Raw genomic sequence first — 17,006 nt, 5'->3', positions numbered from 1 at the left:
TACATACTAGTTGTGTTTCGATGGTCAAATGTCATAGCCTCTCCGTGGCCTGGGCAACTATGTAGGACTAGAAATTACAGAGGAGTTGTTGATCTGCATTAGTGGAAGGCATTTCACCACCTGGAGTTCCCTATATCGATGAAATCAAGTATGGAACAAAAACATTATTTTGCCAGATTCTTTTGAGGATCTAAACAATAGGTGAAACACTCGTGCAGCAGAGTCTAATAGCTCCGTAAACCTTAAAGAGTTATATCAATGTAAGTTATTTTAATAGGAGTACATGACACATATACACATAATTATAATATAGAATAGCCTACGATAAATGCATGACAAATGTAAACAAAATGCTGTGAGAGGTCTGAAGGAGGTAGAGATCAGGAAAGGCTTCATGGAGCAGATGTCATTTAAGTTGTATTTTAAAGGTTAGGTAGGAATTCAAGAGGTGATGATAGGTAGGGGAGGGCATATCAGGCACAGAAAACTATATGAACAAAGACTTGGAGGTAGGAAAGTTCAGGTCACATGCTCGTGTATGTTGGTGACGGATTATTTTAATTTGTCTAGAGAATAGAGCAACATGAAGTAAGCTAGAAGATAGATTGACACCAGGCTATAGAGGACCTTGAATGACAAGCTAAGAAGCCTGGATCTTACTTGGCAAGCATTAGGGAAACACTAAAGGGATTTGGGGCAGCTAGGTGGCACCATAGTGCACAGAGTGCTGGGCCTGGAGTCAGGAAGACTCATCTTCCTGAGTTCAAGTCTGGCCTCAGACACTTACTAGCTGTGTGACCCTGGGCAAGTCACGTCTCCCTGTTTGCCTCAGTTTCCTCATCATAAAATAAGCAGGAGAAGGAAATGGCAAACCACACCAGTATCTCTGCAAGAAAATCTCAAATGGGGTCATTTGAGTCTGAAAGGACTGAACAAAACAAAAAGAATTTGAGCAAAGGAGAAACGTGACCAGATCTGTCCCTAAGAATACTAGTTTGGTAGTCATTTGAAGGGAATACTGGAAGGAAAAAGAAGGGAGATGAGATGGCCTGGTAGGACATTATTACAACAGACTATGGACACTGGGGGAACTTCCACCAGGCTCCTATTTTAGGGCCTTCCTGAGCTCCAGCTCATTGGTAGGACTTTGACGACAGAACTGCTGTTCTGCATATTTTCTGGGCCTTTCCTTTTGTTCTACTGTTTTTAATATCAAGTCACTGAATAATAGTTCAGGGATCTACCCCATGGCTACTATGGGGAGTATTATTTTCTAGACCTCCAGTTCCCAGAACCATTACCAGGACTGGACAAATGGGGCTTTACGCTAGGTACCAAAATTTAGAGGGGTGCCTTTTTTTCTTTCAGCTGGTGGTACTGGATAATTGAGTTACTGGCATCAAATATAAAAGCAGCCAGACTGTCTAGGGCATTGTCCTATTTCCCAAACCAGTTTTGTTTTTTAAACATGGGCAATGCTTTCTTCTATTTGACCTTAATTTCTTCTATTCCGAATACTCTTAATCTTATTTTCTTCCACTCTTCTGTTCTAGCAGGACATTAAAAAAAATTAGCAGCACATTTTTAAAAAAATTACATTTTTATTTAAAGTTTTGAGTTCCAAATTGTATCCCTCCATCTCTCCTCTCTTCCCCCCCTGACATGGATATAGGTTATATATGTTCAATTATGTAAAACACTTCCATAGTAGTCATTTTGTACAAGAAGACTTGAATAAAAGAAAAAAATGAAAGAAAGTGAAAAATAACATGCTTCAGTCAATGTTCAATCAATATCAGTTCTTTTTCTGGAGGTGTATATTATACTTCATCATTAGTCCTTTGACTTAGATCATAGTTTTGCCAAGAATAGCTAAGTCATACTGTTACTGTGTACAACATTCTCCTTATTCATTTCACTATGCATCATTCATGTAAGTCTTTCCAGGTTTTCTGGAAAGACTTCATGATTCTGCATTAACATCTATGTCCCATTTGCCTTATTATCTATGACTTCGGAAGTGAATTGACCAGGAGAGGAGAAACATCTAAAGTGTAGAAACCATCATCAATATAAAGCATTGTTTGCCATAGTTTTTTAGCAAGTCGATAAAGGGCACATCTCCTGCAAAAACTATTCCCTCCATGTTAACAACAAAATAGCATCAAATATATCTGATAAGGCTCTGATATCCAATGCATAGAGAGATTTAATATAAATATATAGTATATTAATAAATATAATATAATATAAAAACAAATGTATTCATATAAAATATAACATGAATATATCCATTTCCCAATGGATAGTCAATGAATATCAACTGTTCTCAAAAAAGAATTGCAAACTATTAACAACAATATGAAAGATTGCTTAAAATTACTAGCAATAGGAAAGATACAAATCAAAATAACACTGAAGTTTTACCTTATTCCCAGAAAATTAGCTAAGACAATAAAATTTGGAAATCGCCAATGTTGGAGGGATTTTGGAAAGATAGGCACACTAATATCCTGTTGATGAAGCTGTGAATTAATCCAATCATCCTGGAAAACAATTTGGAGTTTTGCTAGAAAAGCAAATAACATGTCATACCCTTTGACCCAGTGATTCCACTACGAGGAATATATACTGAAGAGGTAAGAGGGAGGAATGAAATCCTATACACCTCCCCAGTATTCATAGCATAACAGCATTTCTTATAGTAGTAAAGAATTGAAAACAAAGTAGATGCCCATTGATTGGGGAATGACTATACAAAATGTGAGATTGAGTGTAGGTAGGGTAATATTACTGTAAGAAACAATGAATGTGAAGAATTTGTATATGTGTGGAAAAATTTCTAGGAGGCAGGGTGATGCAGTGGAAAGCAGAGATGGATTTTGAATCAAAGCACATTGGTTCAAAAACCAGTTCTGCTACTTATCATCTGTGTGACCTTGGAGAAATCACTCTCTGTGCCTCACTTCTCTCATTTGTAAAATGAGGAAGCTGGACTAGATGGCTTCTAAAGTTCTTTCTAACTCTAAATCTTAAGTTCCTATGAATTGATACAAAGAATAACCAGAAAACAATATGCATGATAACTATAACAATATAAATGGAAAGAACAACAAAAACAAAATTTTAAATTCTGAATGTTGTATAATTATAATGACCAAGCTTGGCCCCAGAAAAGAGATGAGAAAATGTGTATCCCTCTGTTCTTTGCAGAGTTAGGGGGATTATGGAAGTGTTGCATATAGTGTCAGATTCCTTTGATGTATTGTTTAATTTTGCTGATTTTTTTTACTCATTGTTAGCAAGGATAGATCTCAGGGGAGGGAGTAGGGGAGGATAGATTTGGAAATGAATGTTGGTTGGTTGTTGCCCTTCATAATTGAAGAGGACAAAAATAACATCATTATGTTGGAGTCAAGGTATAGTATGTCCAACTGTGGCTGATCAGACCAATATGAGCTTGGAAGATTCTAGCACAAGTCAGGCACAGATAGATCACTTGAACATTTGGAGTGGAGATGTCTCTAAATTTGTGCATCTCGTGTTTCTTTTGAGATATTGCAATTCTGGTTTGCTTGTAGAGCACAACTTCTTTGATATAGGCACGCCATCCTGGGCAGTGCTTTGCCAGTGTTTTCCATGTCATGCAACTGATTACAAAGTTCTTCAAAGACACCTTAAGAGTGTCCTTTATTGCTTCTTCTGACCTCTATGTGAGCACCTGCCTTGTGTAAGTTCTCCATAAAATAGTCTTTTACGCAAACGTACAATTGGTATTTGAACAATGTGGCCAGCCCAGTGGAGTTACACTCTCTGCAATAGAGTTTGAATGCTGAAGCTTTTGAAACTGTTCTAGAAACCATTCCTTATACTTGTTTTGTTTTGGTAGTTTTGTGGCTAGAAGGATTGTTATTTGGAAATTATTGAGGGCAGCTAGGTGGCCCAGTGGATAAAGCACTGGCCCTGGATTCAGGAGGACCTGAGTTTAAATCCTGCCTCAGACACTTGACACTTACTAGCTGTGTGAACCTGGACAAGTCACTTAACCTCCATTGCACTGCAAAAAAAAAAAAAAGAAATTATTGATATATTTTGCTTTTACATCACATTTATTGTCCATCACATTTCCAGCATTTTCCATTTTCCATCACATTTATTGTCCATCTCTATAAAGGAAACAAGTTGTCCTGTGACAATGATGGGAGTTTGGATTCAGAATGTGATGAGTAAAAAATTTGAGAGACTAGAGTTTCTGGGTAATCAATAATCAATTTATTAATTAGGCTAGCTAATAATCAATAAATTGACAGTCAGTGGTTTCTGTTGGTAACCAAAGACAAAACCATGGAGACAATAAATGCTTTAAATACCTTTGGAAAAGGGGGGGTCTCCCCAAAAGGTGAAAATCAACCCTTATTGGTGAACAATTAATGAGGGGGTGCAGTAGGAGTTTTCAGAATTTCCTGCTAAGAACATTGCTTGATCATGAGACTCAGCTACCTCCAGCAATGTGGACAGGGAAGTCCATCTCCACCCAGTTGACCCAAATCTGGTAAGATTTCTCCTTCGTGAGTTGGATCACTCTAAATTCTAAAGGAGGGGCACAAGGGCATGGGTTTATTCCCTCAGAGCAATAATTCACATAAACTAAATTTTATTTGCAGTCCCAACAGAAGTAGGGTCTTCCAGTTGAGTGGGGTCCTGCCCAAGATTGAGGAGCATGTTCCCTAAGGATTAGGGCAATCTCCTCTATCAGCTATACCTTTCAGAGATTGACTGACTGACCTATAGGGACTGGTCCCTGAATGAGGATATAAAAAGTCTGGATCATAATTAATAATGGGTTATTAATATAATAGAAAATAATAATTTATCTCAAGAAAAACCTTGGAAGACTTCTATGAACTGTTACAAAGTGAAGTGAGCAGAACCAGGGAAACATTTTATACATAACAGCAATATTGTAATAATCATCAACTGTGAAAGACTTATTTACTCTGACAATGATCCAAGACAGTTCTAAATGACTCATAATGAAAAATGATATCTAACTCCAGAGAACTGATTAACTCTTAGCAGTCTTTTTTTTTTTTTTGGTGGGGCAATTGGGGTTAAGTGACTTGCCAAGGGTCACACAGCTAGTAAGCATTAAGTGTCTGAGGCTGGATTTGAACTCAGGTCCTCCTGAATCCAGGGCTGGTGCTCTATCCACTGCGCCACCTAGCTGCACCCAAACTGATTAATGCTTTTTTTTTGGGGGGGGGCAATGGGGGTTAAGTGACTTGCCCAGGGTCATGCAAACTGATTAACTCTTTTTTTTTTTTAATGTATAAGGTATTTTATTTTTTCCGTTACATGTAAAGATAGTTCTCAACTTTTGTTTATACAAGCTTTACAATTTCAGATTTTTCTCCCTCCCTCCCCTCCCTCCCCCCCTGATTAACTCTTAATGCCAATTGAAGCATATTGTTTTTTAATTTAAAAAATTCTTGTCCTTGTTTTGTTTTTTGCAACATGGCTAATATAGAAATATGTTTTGCATGATTTCACATGTAGAATGGGTATATTGTATGCCTTCTCAATGAATGGGGGAGAGACTACAGGAAGGGGAGAAATTTGGAACTCAAAATTTTAAAGATTTAAAATTATAAACTTTAAAAACCCCATAAGATAAGATCCCAAGATCTTTTAGGTCCCTAATTCCTTCCCACCTTCAGCAGGGCCCCACCATGCTTTCTTTCCATGGCTGGTCTTATAGTCTTGCTCCCATTTCTTTCCCATTCCATCCTCCCTTGCCTCAGATGCCAGAATTCCTACTAATCATGACTTTGTTTACACGATTAAAACAGTAAGCTTGGCATATACCATATACAGCAACAAACAGATTGTCCATTTTCTTGCTTTAGTTTGATACTTCAGTCTGTTTCTTACCATAGATGTGACCAAAGTGCCATTTAGAGAAAGCAAAATTCATTTTGGTAAGTGACTGAGTAACTGATCACTTTGTGTTAAGGTAATGCTTCTCCATCTTTTCATTGAAAGCTGTTCAACATTTGCTTTTAGGCTGCTTCATGGACAACCATTTATATGCTCAAGGAAGGAGGTGGAGGACTAAAGATTGTCAAGACTGTTTGTGTTTCAAGCAACATATGACTTGCTGCCTCATGTAAGTCCCAGGCCCCCAGAGCTACTCTGAACAGAATGATTTTAGTTATTGATAATCTTCCCTCTGGTTTTATGGCAAAATAATCAAAGAAGTCCTGAGTTCAATGAATCTTCTTTCATTGATAATTTTCCTATGACCTAATTATAGGTCACATTTATATCACACTTTAACTCTGAGTTTCAGAGAAGTCAATCGGCTTGCCTGAGGTCACAGCTAACAAAGATAAGAGACAGAACTAGAACTCAGGACTTCTGATTCTAAGTATAAAGCTATTTTCATCATACCATGCTACCTCCCTTAAATAGCCATGTGTATACCAGCCACTGTGATGATTAATGGTAGTAAATATGGAATCCTAGGCTGAATTCCTCCTGGTATCTGACATGTTTCTTATTTATCTTCCTGGTATTTTCTTTTCTTTTTAATAATATTTTATTTTTCCCCAATTACATGTAAAGGCTGCTGCCTTTGTGTCATGAGGGGGAGAGAGATGGCTTGAGAGATCTGGAGCTGCCCCTCATGCCCCAAAGGTGGCATCCACACCTAATCTTATCTCCCCAAGGGGTGGGGGAGACTGGAACGAAGGGTGGTGGTCCTAAAGCTAACTCAGTCCTGATCCAGTGTCATTTATCTCTTTAGGTATGTGTGTCCTTTGGTTTAGTTTCTTAAGGAGAAGGTTCTTTGATTTACCCCCAGAAAACTCCTGAGGTACCTAGGGTCCCATAACACATAGGTGTCGTGAGGTGACAAAGTATCCAGTAAGAACTGAGGAAGAATCAAGTAATGGTGGATGATGACTACTCCCTGAAGGGATACTAAAGCAAACAATATGTTGGCCTCATAACCATAGAGAGATCTCCTTGTCTTCCTGGAGCATGTATCCAGTGTCTGATAGAAAACCTCCTAAGACTTCTCAAGCCAAATGTCTACTATGAACATCTAGGGATTTACATGGAAATAAATGAAACTTCCAGAGGGGATCTAAAAAGCATTGCAAAAGATTATGGAGTAGGGGACAGCTAGGTGGTGCAGTGGATAAAGCACCAGCCCTGGTTTCAGGAGGACCTGAGTTCAAATCTGGCCTCAGACACTTGACACTTACTAACTGTGTGACCCTGGGCAAGTCACTTAACCCTCATTGGCCCGCAAAAAAAAAAAAAAAAAGATTATGGCATTTTAGGTAACATCAAAGAAAAATATTAATAATCATACTGTAATCTGCAATTAGAGATACAACTCTGCCACAAATGATTTGACTCAATTTACCATGAAACTAATATCCAAACCATTTCTCGCTTGGAGAAAGATCAAGATATATGTAGTATCCCCTCTCCCCTCAGACATGACTTTTCTCCCCCAAAACAATTTCAGGGCAGAATTAGAAAAAAGGAAAAGATCATAGTATGCAATATAGAGTTTAGGTTAATATTCCAGAATAGTTGAGCAATAATCTCATTCTTTCCTGACTATTCCCCTCCCTACAGGAATAAACAAAAGGACTCTTCCCTGTGATATAAATCTCCCTGTTTAATGGAGAAGGATATCATGGCTCCCATCAGCTCTATATTTGTAAGGAGTCAATGATTTAAACAAGAGTAATTTTTTTGTAGAAAAAGCTTGGATACTACCCTTTAATTCATGAATAAGAAAAGGGTTTTTTTTGCTTTTGCCTTATCATCCACCTTTCCAAGGGGCTTTCCCAAGAATTTTAGAAGGTGTTTTAAGAGCCAAGAAATAATATTTATTATTATTAATATTTCTAGAAAAACTAAAAAAGGAGGTTTTCCTGTATGTTTCTACAATTGTAAACGGAAACACCTTAGGGGATTAGGCAGAGATAGAAAAGGTAGGAATATTTCCTTGGTTGAGGAAATAAAAGAGTGCTTCATTTTCTTTTTTTTTTTTCTTTTTGGTGAGGCAATTGGGGTTAAGTGACTTGCCCAAGGTCACACAGCTAGTAAGTGTTAAGTGTCTGAGGCCAGATTTGAACTCAGGTCCTCCTAACTCCAGAGCCGGTGCTCTATCCACTGCGCCACCTAGCTGCCCCGAGTGCTTCATTTTCAATACCTTTTTTTGCTATAGTGGTAAATCTTTAGATCATTGATATATGTGACAGTTGGCATGGGATAGATATACTTTGATGGGCATCCCTTGGCTACAGTAATGATAGCTCCTCTACCTGGATTGTTGCCCTGCTTTCTACAATTACAGAAAACCAGGCTGTCCCTTAACCAATTACGTGGCTAACCAGAAATAATCATTCAATAATCATTTATTATGCACCTCCTATGTGCCATTCATTGTGTTAAGCACTGTTAATACAAGTACAAATGTGAAGACAGTGGCTGTCATAAGGCAATGCTATCCTAAGGCTGCCTACTACCATCTAAGTGGTTCTGTCAGAAGGGATTCAGTTCACACAAGATGGCTTTCTGCTTAAAACCCATAACTGGCTAAGCTCAAAAAAGCTTTGTGGTTTCCTAGGGAGAGAAATACTTACCCTGCAATATTGCTCACTGCTCACCTGAAGGTGCTCAGACTGTTGTCTAAATACCAGGCATTTAATACATTTAAAACAACAACTCTTAGACAAATCTTCCTCTCACCAACAAACTCCGAGGGGTTGGCTTGGAATAGATCTAGAAAGTACAACATAAAATGTGCTACAATCTTATGAAAATAGGTGATGAGGGGTAAGTGACTTACCCAGGGTCACACAGCTAGTGAGTGTCAAGTGTTTGAGGTCAGATTTGAACTCAGGTCATTCTGAATCCAGGGCCAGTGCTTTATCCACTGTGTCATGTAGCTGCTTCTATCTCTACTTTCAAGCAACCATCCTTGATTTCTGGGTCTCCCCTTCTTATGAGCAATTCTCTATATTGATTATTATATAGGTAATCTGTGCTGTAGCCACATGCATTATCTTGTGTAATAAAATTAATAACTTGTGTCTAGAGCTACTAGAGCAGAGTGGAGTGCTCAGCTGAGTGCTTCTGGTCACTTACCACTTTTAGCAAGTGGAAGGAGGGTCAGGGGAGAAGTTCCAAATTCTTCTAGCACCTAAAGGTCATGGCAGATTAAAGAGAGACTGTGATGTGGGGCTTTCTATGTGGGGACAAATGTTGGAATGAGAGAAAGTGACCCTATTCTTACCTCCTATTGATATTTTCAAAAGTTCCAATTTGGTTCAGTCATGCTCTGCTTTTGCCTCTGGTTACTAGTCAATCTTGCATCCCCGGTTCTTTGGCCCCCATCTCTACTCAAGGTCTCTGCCATTGTCACCATAGCTCTCCAAGATCTGTTCAAGCTCATCTGTTACTGCATCTGTCTCAGTCTATAGTCACAGCTGGTAACCAATGGTAACAGTAAACCCTCAGTAATGGCTACCTACCCCATCAGTAGCATGGAAAGCATAGTAGAGAATAGTCTCTTCCCATGGTGAAATTTGTGACCAAACAAAGGGGAAGAGCTGAATTGTGTGATCACATGCAAAATCTCTCAGTATCTTGCATAGTGGCATCTTTGTCTCAGAATTATGCTTCACTAGTCCTACTTTTTTTTTTTTTTGGTGGGGCAATGAGGGTTGAATGACTTGCCCAGAATCACACAGCTAGTAAGTGTCAAATGTCTGAGATCAGATTTGAACTCAGGTCCTCCTGAATTCAGGGCTGGTGCTTTATCCACTGTGCCACCTAGCTGCCCCCTAGTCTTACTTTTGATGTTCCATGCACTGTTTCCCTTGCAGCCCTTGGGGACCCTCAGGCTCCAAAGAGATAAAAGGCATCACAATCACAACATATAAAGCTAAATATTCTTGGATAAGTAACTTTTCAATATCTAAATTCTTCATGTATAAGATGTGTGGTAAAAAGTACGCCAGTTTTTGAAGGACCACCCTTTCGGGGAGGAGACCAACGGCCGTGCATGGGCTATGCAGGCCAGCCCGGCTGCTAAGCACTCCACTTCCGGGGTGTGAGCTTAAAAGGCAAGGAGAGAACGGAAGTGAGATCTCTTTCCTGCTCTCCTGGTCCGAGGACTGGTGCGACACATAGAGAGACGCTGACTGGAGTTGGACGTGGCCCGGCTCGCCATTAGCAGCCCGTGCCTGACGTGACTCTCCTCCCCAAAGGTGGCCTTGGGTTTTTGGTGAGTTTTATATGGAATATAGACTAAGCTTAGACTTAAGACTATTTGTTTGTATTTCTACTTTCCTATCCCTCTAATCAACATCACCTTGTAATTTCCAAACAATAAAAGCTCTAACTAGAGACCAGAGGCTTCTTTACTTACTGATCTGGGAGATAAAATAAGGGAAACAGTTAAAAGGGGAGGTTAATGCTCAGTATCCAATTTTAAATCTCACAGATGAATCAATCAACCGGTATTTATTAAGTACTTTTTAATATACTAGTAATTGGAGATACAAAGACAAAAATGGAAAATCCTTGCTCTCCCTCAAGGAACTTAAAACCTTGCTGGATGGGATTGGAAAGACATAATAAGGAATATTATATGTAATAAGAAAAAAGTTTGACCTCTAATGTGAATTATAAAGAGGATTGGAGGTAGATGTGCTTAACCCCAGTCTCCTGCACATAAGTTTTTCACAGATTGGTTTCCTTTGGAGAAATTGATAATAATTCTGGGAGAGTTAAAAATAAGAAGAGGATCCAGCAGTGATTTAAAAATTTTTTTATCTCGGGATAAAAATTATTGAGGACCCCCAAGAACATTTGTTCATGTGGGTTATATCCATTAATATTTACCATATTAGAAATAAAAATGGATAAAAATTTAAAAGATTTTAGAAACAATGATAAATCAATTATAGGTTAACATATAGAGTATATGTGAAAATATAAAAACGTAACATAATAAAAATAATTAGTTTTCAAAACAAAAAAATTAATGAGGACAGCATTATTTTACATATTTTTGCAAGTCTTTTTATTATCTAGCTTAGTAGAAAATAGCTAGATGTCCTATCAGCTTCTACATTGAATCTGTTGAGATACATTGTTTTGGTTGACGTATATGAAGAAAATCTGGTCTCCTACAGATTTGTAGTTAGGAAAGGAAGGAGTATTTTAGTGACCTCCAATAATTGTGGATATTCTTCCTTGACACAAAACCCAAACTCAACCAGTGCTTAAAGGTTAGTTGCAATGTGGAATCTGAGACCCCCCCTCAGTGACCTATCTTGTACTTTGAATAGGTCTTTTACTCATGCATGATTTGGTATTGGTATTATGTATCAGTCCTTTGGAAAATATTGGTTCACTAAGTTGAACCAATCCAGGTCTTCCAATCACTGCTACATTCCATTCTATGATTTCATTATACAGTATCAAAAAAACCCACATTGGTTAATATTACCACCGATCTCATCAGAAAAGACTAAGTATTCACAAGCCATCAAGCTACAGTGGCTGGTTTTCAAAATTCTATTTTTTGTTTGAAAGCGTGTATTTTATCATTGGCAACAAATATCATCAAATATTTTCCTTGAAGTGGTAGGTTTGCTTGGCTCATTTTTGAGAAAATGTCTAACAAATACCCAAATCTGAATAACCATAGTTTGTCGGTCATTCTTTCAAAAGTGGTGCTTCATTTCAAAATAAGGCAGCAAACCTCAGCTCTTAACTCAAACAATGGCATGTGTGTTTCTTCAAAGGTAGCCACCAGACTTTTGTATTTAGCAGCTAGGTGTCACAGTGGATAGAGTGCTGGGCCTGGAGTCAGCAAGACATCTTCCTGAGTTCAAATATGACCTCATACTTACTAGCTGTGTGACCCTGGACAAGTCACTTCACCTGTTTGCCTCAGTTTCCTCAACTGGAAAATGGCACCTACCTCACAGAATCAAATGAGATAATAATTGTAAAGCATTTATAGCATAACATCTGACAGTTATGTGTTATATAGATGTTAGCAATTATTAACTATTATTGCTGTGTCCTATCCTATACCTCATGCTAGGTTCTGGATGTATCTTAGTACTTTTATCCAGACTGCTCTTTCCCTAAAATCCATACCAGCTGGGATAACATTAAATGTACAAGCTATAACAATGAATAATTTATTTATATAACAATGAGAATAAGAGTTAGCAAGGGCAAAAATAGGAGGCTCAGGGGCATGGTTGACAGCTGTGGGTATATGCTGACTAGGCAGGGCTAGCTCCAGTTTCTTGGAAACTAGAGCTTTCCCACTTTAACTCCTTCTGCTCATGAAAAAGAGCTAAGGCCAAAACTCGGGAGTAGTAGGGGCAACTAATAGCAACTGCCTGCTTTCTCTAACCCCACTTTTTCCCCACACAGAAACACAGAAGGAAATTCTTTCTTTTTTTTTTTCTTCAATAAACAAACATTTATTTTATTTTTTCCACTTACACGTAAGGGTAGTTTTCAACACTCATTTTCATAAGATTTAGAGTTAGGAAATTCTTTGTAAGGGAGATGGGTCATCTCTGCTAAACCTGATCTAATCAGCAGAGCTAACAGAATCATGGTCAGCCTCAGCGGAATCCTATCCAACACTCTCTGTCTCTGTCTCTCTGTCTCCACCTCCCTGTGTCTCTGTTTCTGCCTCTCTTTATTTCTGTCTCTATTTCTGTTTCTGTCTCTCTCTCTGTGATGCTGGGGCTTAAAACACAGGCAGCTCAGGCACATGTTCCCAAAATAGAAGGTGAATTCCAAACTTTCATCACCCTTTCAGGGTGATTCTTCTCAGATTCACTGGGAAGATTCCCATTCTCCCTAAGGTCCGCAGCTACAGTACTGGTGGTGGCTCTGTGGAGGTATCTTCATTTCCATGATGACTGTGATGCAGGGTAACACGAATATAACAGGGATGATCAGAACTTCCTGGTCTGTTAGACTGGTGCACCTTCCATGGAACTGGTGGTATGGGCACTGGTTCCTGTGTTCTGGCTTAGTTTAGAAGGACTTGCACTCAGGATATCAAAACAATCCTTTGTTGATCACTCTGGGTATGTGGAGGTGGGGGGTGGGGCTAAATCAAAGATGATTGGTGATTAAACCAAGAAGAAACACCCACTCAACAGTCTACAGAAGAAGAGAAAGCTAGGAGCAGGAAGAGTATTCTTCTCTATGCACACCATATTGTTGTTGTTCGTCCTTTGTTCTCCAAGAGGATCAATGACATCATGAGGATGAGATCTTGACTTGCTCATGAATTGGATTTAAAAGAGGTGGAGCTGTGCAACCTCATCAGCCAAATACAATGGCCAAGAGCACAATGTATGGAATATTTCATATGAGGAACAATTGTCTAGTTTGGACAATGTGGCTTAGAGATACCCACCTCTATGTACTAGCCTATTCTGGACCCCAAATTTACTACTCTTCTTACAAGGTTTTATTGATGCCTTTGTTTTTACATCACAGACACATCCCAATTGCCACCATACTATACACATACATATATTGAACCCTTCCTTGTAACATTCAAAAAAAAAAAAGAAAAAGAAAGAAAAAAAACATTCAAAAATAGTTAAGCAAGACCAACTAACCTTATTGACAGTGAATAGAACATTCTGCATCTGTATTTCCACCCCACTATATCCCCCCAAGGAGAGAAGTACATTTCATTATTTATTCTCCAGAGCCAAAATTGGTTATTACAATTAATCAGAATTGGTCTGACTTTTAGTCTATACCATTCTACTGGTTCTGCTCACTTCACTGTGCATCAATTCATGTTTTTCTGAATTCCTCATATTCATTGTTTCTAATGGTGCAATAATATTCTATTACATCTATGTATCACAATTTGTTCAGCCATTCCTTGAGCAATAGTCACTCATTTTGTTTCCAGCTTGTTTCTAACCACACAAAAAAAGGCTACTGTAAATATTTTGGTCTTCCTATATGTAGTGTGTACTCTATGGCCTCACTCTCTCTGAACAAGGATAGCTACTTCTTTCTTTCAAGATTCTAGGGGAATCCCTGAAGGTTTAGAGTGTTATTTCCCTAATATCATCATCCCTAGCCCCCATTTCAGGGATGTTAGCCTCACTCTTGACTGTCTAGCATCCCAGGTCTACTTAATCACTTAGCATCAATTACCTTTGACAAAGGGATAGTTATTTCAAAGGCATAGTAAGAGCAAAAATACAAAACTTTCCCTCCATATCTCAGGGGCACACTTTCCTTTATACCATAGCTTGGCCTTTAGAGACAGTAGGCTCAGATTTCACTTTCAACATAGTACAGTTCCAATGTGACTAATGTGGAAATATGTTTAATATGATTGTACTGTATAACACATTTCAGATTGCTTGCTGTCTTGAAGAGCAGGGAGGGAAAGAAGGTAGGGAGGGAAGGAGAAGAATTTTGGAACTCAAAATCTTACAAAAATGAATGTTGAAAACTATCTTTACATGTAATTGGGAAAAGATAAAATACTATTAGGTAGGGGGCAGCCAGATGGTGCAGTGGATAAAGCACCAGACCTGGATTCAGGAGGACTTGTGTGACCCTGAGTAAGTCACTTAACCCTCATTGCCCCAGAAAAAAAAATACTATTAGGTTAAAAAAAAAAAAGCCAACCCCACCATAGTATGGTTCCCACCAAGTTCCTGTTCCCTTTCTCACCTTCTGCTGTACTGGGTCCCAAAGTTTGCTACTTAGGTATCAGTCAATAAATAAACATTTATTACATGCCTACTATGTGCCAGGTACTGTGCTATGCCTTAGGGATACAAAAAAAAAAAGACAAGGCAGTGCATGCCCTCCAGGAGCTTACAATCTAATAGATCAATGCTGGGCTGGCTACAAGACCTGGCACCTGGACCTTGACTATTATGATCTTTCAGAACTTACAAGGTCATAGCCTCCAATTTCCTTCACGTAAAAGGAAAGAAAAAAATGCCCAGACAAAGAACCAAGACCCATATTCAAGGGCTACTTGTTGGTCCCAGAGGGAGAGAGCCCAAAGCCTCTCCTGTTACAGCACCCATCAGTCAGGAAGGAGTCACACAAAAAGAAGGTTTGAGGTCCTGGTCAGCTAGTGCCTTTTGAATGTACCATCTATTCCAAAAGGCTCCTCCTCACCATGTGGTCAGACATGTTCCAAAATCTCTCCAAGGAATTTCCTTTACACATCACTGTGACTCTGCCAGAAAGAAGGTTCCCCAGCCTCTTCCATTTGTTGGATTTCATCAGTAGCATTCCATACATACTCATCAGGACTGGGCTTAGTGGACAGTCCCCCTATTACACATGCTTCTCTGAAGTCATCATACTCATTGTTTCATTTGGTGCAGTAAGATGCCATTACATTTGTATACCACTGTTTGTTTAGTCATGCCACAATCAATAGTCACTCTCTTGATGTCCAGCTTCCTTCTACCACAAAAAATGCTGCTGTGAAGTTGTTTTTTTTTTTTTTTTTTAATATGGTGCCTTTCTTTCTGTCTCTAACCTCCTTGGGGTAAGCCTAACCCTTATTCATAGGACAAGTACCATGATTTTGGTAACTACATGTCATGTTCTGTCCTAACATAAGACTGGATGATGACCATTGTTACACATTTTTTAATACAAATGTTAGAAAATATTATAAAGCAAATCCCCAAGTTCAAAGAATCCAGTGGAGGTCACCTTTACTAGTCTATTACAAGGTAATAAAGCAAACTAGTCTCCATAAGATGGGGTGATCGGGGAGGGCTTCATGGAAGAGATGGCTCAAAGAAGATTCTAACCAGCTTCTTTTTTTGCTTTTTCTTTCCCAAAGCTACCTAATTCCCACTGTATTCGACAGGGAAAACTGCGTAGATATCTTTGACCAGAAGACCTGTACAACTCACATTGTGAGGAAGTCCAACCCTGCTAAGAAGTGTGAAATTCTGGGTGCTTTAGGTTAAAGTCTTGGAATTTCTCTCCCATGTCAATAAAGGAAAGGAGTTCACCGAGATCTGGAGAAGGAAGAATTGTTCTATAGGATGGAACTCCCCTCATCCCTAGCTCCAAATTCATTGTATTCTCCCCACTTCTCACTTGGTTGCATATAACCTATTTTCCTCTGCTGCTGTGGATTATAATTTTTCATCTGCTAAATGCAGATAATCTTCCTCAAGCTTCATTACATTTTGGTGTATTATTGTTCATGGAAAGATTCTTCTTTAATGGATTTCCTCTTTAGTTTGGGAGTGGTAGTACAACCATTTTGAAAAGCAATTTGAATTATGCAAATAAAGTGACTAAAATGTCCAAACTCTTTGAACCAGAGATCACTGGGCTTATACCCGAAAGAAGCCATCAATAAGAAGTCCCTATATCCTCTAAAATATTTATAGCAGCAATTTTTGCAGTAGCTAGGAATTGGGAACAAAGTAGATGCCCATAAATTGGGAAGTTAAACAAATTGTGGTACATGAGTGTAATGATTATTACTGTGCTGTAAGAAATAATTTGTGTGATGAATACAGAGAAAAATGGAAAGATCCACATGAACTGAAGCAGAGCCAAAAAAATAATACATAGTAACCACAACGTAAAGAACGACACACAAAAAATCAAAAGTGAGTGAAATGAAATTATAAAGATCAAGCAGAACTCAAATGAAGAGATATGAGAATACCCAACCTACCCCTTTATGCAGATGTTACACATTATACATGCTTTCAGACTCTTCCAATGTTTTGATCAGTTGTGTTTTCTCTTTCCTCTCTAAAAAAAATACTACTTGTCCTATGGGATGGCTCTTGGGGAGGAGAAGTGATACTTGGGATAACTATGGTGGCATGAACTACAGAAAATATCAATAAAAAACAATAAAAAAAAAAAGAAAATCAATAGTGATGGCAAATTCAGGA

The 17,006-nt window shown here is 38.5% G+C and overlaps 1 long non-coding RNA gene across 1 annotated transcript in view; it reads left to right on the top strand.

The window, feature by feature from the left end:
- LOC122738038 overlaps positions 1–16,467 on the top strand; it is a 66,948-nt gene extending 50,481 nt beyond the window's left edge. The window contains exons 4-5 of the long non-coding RNA XR_006354624.1: positions 6,064–6,166; positions 15,926–16,467. This is a non-coding gene — a long non-coding RNA (uncharacterized LOC122738038). The remainder of the gene's footprint in view (positions 1–6,063; positions 6,167–15,925) is intronic.
- The last annotated feature ends 539 nt before the right edge of the window (positions 16,468–17,006 follow it).

Source organism: Dromiciops gliroides, chromosome 2, assembly GCF_019393635.1.
Source record: "Dromiciops gliroides isolate mDroGli1 chromosome 2, mDroGli1.pri, whole genome shotgun sequence".
NCBI lineage: Eukaryota > Metazoa > Chordata > Mammalia > Microbiotheria > Microbiotheriidae > Dromiciops > Dromiciops gliroides.
This window is presented reverse-complemented; position numbering and strand designations above follow the sequence as displayed.